This window comes from Rattus rattus, chromosome 3, assembly GCF_011064425.1.
Source record: "Rattus rattus isolate New Zealand chromosome 3, Rrattus_CSIRO_v1, whole genome shotgun sequence".
Classification (NCBI taxonomy): domain Eukaryota; kingdom Metazoa; phylum Chordata; class Mammalia; order Rodentia; family Muridae; genus Rattus; species Rattus rattus.
In genome coordinates, this window is record NC_046156.1 from 55,533,786 (window position 1) to 55,536,658 (window position 2,873).

At 43.0% G+C, this 2,873-nt stretch overlaps 1 pseudogene; it reads left to right on the plus strand.

Annotated features, from left to right (window-relative positions):
- The first annotated feature begins 1,604 nt into the window (after nucleotides 1-1,604).
- LOC116895787 lies at nucleotides 1,605-2,077 on the plus strand (annotated as a pseudogene).
- Nucleotides 2,078-2,873: the final 796 nt, after the last annotated feature.

The window sequence follows — 2,873 nt, forward strand, 5'->3', positions numbered from 1 at the left end:
ATAATCCTGAGATAGCACTTGCTGTCTTCTGCCTGGGCTGCTTCTACTCCAACTGGACGGCACTCATGGACGTGTGCTCATGATCCACCAACCTGTGGCACCTTCCTCCTCCTCTTCCTCCTCTACCTCCTCTTCCTCCTCCTTTTCTTTCTCCTCTCTCTCTCTCTCTCTCTCTCTCTCTCTCTCTCTGTCTCTCCAAAGCCCCATGTACTTCTCTTTTTCCCAGCTACAGCCTGTAGGCATCTTCATTAACCAATCAATTGGAAGGCAAGGTTTATACAACAAAAGCTGGTACAAGTGAGGATCTCCTTATGTTGAGGCAATTAGACCCTGAGATACAGAATTTAGTATTATGGTACATAGCAACAGACCAAATCTCAACAATCATGGAGGTGGGATCTGGAATTAATATAATGAAAATAACGCCAACAAAAAAGCCTTCTTGGAAACCTTAAAGAGTCATAAAACTGAAAAAGATTCTGATACGATTCATTGAGAGAGACGCCCATAGATAAATTCCAGCATGCTACAGAAACAAGACGTTCTTGCTAGATTAAAAGAATAAAGTAAAAAAAAAAATCTATGCCAGCAACATCTGAAAATAGGTGTAAGCAAGGAAAGCTTCCTTGACCCTGTTGGAAGGCTCTTCTCAAGTCGGTCTCAGACAAAGATAAGAAATATGAAGGAGTGCTCACAGGTCTTCCTAAAAGGAAAAGCTGTGTCCAGACAAGCCACACAGGTTTGTGGGACTTCAGTTACCACTTCTACAGCATTCAATATGTCATCAGGGGACCTGCTCAACCAGTAAGATGAATGTGATAAATCAAACATATGTTTATAAAGAAAAATTAGATGGAGATATAGCCTATAGATGATATGGCTCGACATGCAGAAAGCTTAAGTCATCTTAGGTAATTATTTGTAGATTCATTAAATCTGCCATACACACACACACACACACACACACACACACACACACACACACACACACACGCGCATGCGCACGCGCACACGCACACACACACACACACACACACACACACACACACACTCAGAAAGAAGAACAGCTCAAATTTAAGATGGCTGACGGAACTAAGTAGGTGTTTTGCCCCAATGAAAACATGTGACTGGGCAGAAAGAATTCGAAAAACCATGCTCAACCTTGTTTGAGGTTGCATCTTTGGGAAAATGCAAATCAAAACCAGTTATTCCCTCCTAGCTATTAAAATGGCTGCTATTTAAAAGTCCAAAGACAACAAGTGCTGGTGAGAATGTAAAAAAGAAAGAACAGTAGTAGCACCCTGTTGGTGGGAACTGAAAGTAGCATAGCTCTCATGCAAAACCGTTCCTCAGAAAGTTAAAAGTGGATCTACCATTCGATCCAGCAGACACATGCGCTGGCCTAGGTGCAAAGCAATAGCATTGCTATCTCGTAGACGTTTCTCGACTTCTGTGCTCTACCACATTATTTACGATGCCCTAGACAGGAAGACAACCCAAATTACCATGGTCAGCTGAATGGATGAAGATGCACACATGGTTATTACCAAGCATTTAAACATAGAGGGGTGGCCGTGGCAGCCATCTTCCAGTAACTCACCAAAATGACGAACACAAAGGGAAAGAGGAGAGACACTCAGTTTATGTTCTCTAGGTCTTTTAGGAAACATGGAGTTGTTCCTTCGTCCACATACATGAGAATTTACAAGAAGGGTGATTGATGTTGTAGACATCAAGGGAATTGGCACTGTTCAAAAAGGAATGACTCATAAGTGTTATCACAGCAAAACCAGAAGAGTCTACAATGTCACCCAGCATGCCGTGAGAATCAAGCAAGTTAAGGGCAAGATTCTGACCAAGAGGATCAATGTGTGAACACATCAAGCACTCGAAGAGCAGAGACAATTTCCTGAAGGGGGTGAAGGAGAACGATCAGAGGAAATGGAAGCCACAGAGAAGGGCACCTGGGTTCTGCTGAAGCGTGCCAGCCTGTGCCACCCAGAGAACACACTTTGTGAGGACTAACAGGAAGGAGCCTGAGCTGCTGGAGGCCATGCCATTCGGATTCACGACCTAATGGACAAAAAGGAAATAAAGGACCTGGACTGCATCAGACCCATAGTAACAGAGTGGTGGTTACTGGAGGCCAGGAGATGAGGGGAAAGTGAAGATTAGCTATTTACCAAGTGTATGGCAGACTTAAAATCTGCTGAGTCAGCCAGAACTGTTTTTCCTACAGTGTTCACTATGTGAGGTTACAGACATGTAAACTAACTTGATGTTAGAAGTAATTTTGCAAATATTGAAACATCATGTTGTGTACCTCAAATACATATAATTTCATAAAGTTTGAGATTACAACATTTATTCCTTCCTTCCCCTTCCAAAACTTTCCAGGTTCTCCTACCCTGTCTCATTCGAATTCTTGGCCTCCTTTTTCACTAATTATTTTAACACATATAACTCTTACTTGTCAATCTATGTCAACTCAGCTAGAAAAGAAGAATGGGCAGGTGGCAGCTGTAACATTTTTATCATTCATAACATTGATTTTTCAGAATGCATTTTGTGTCTGTGCAAGAGATTCAAAATCCCAGATTCCAGAATCAGACAGCCCCCTCAATGAATCATAGGAACACCAGTCTCCTATAAAGGAAGGGTCATTTCTGTTGGGCTTTCTGCAGGGCTTAGAGTAATCAGGACCACATGTTCTCTTAGAGCTGCTCCCAGGAGGGCAGGAAGAGGAAGGAGCAGGGCATGAGAGCCAAGTTTATCCTTCCAAGCCATTAATCAGATTATGTAGCTTCTTCTCCCCCAGGGCCAGAGTGAGTGAGGGGCAGAGACAGGCCAGGATCCTGTCCTAGGTGGAGTTC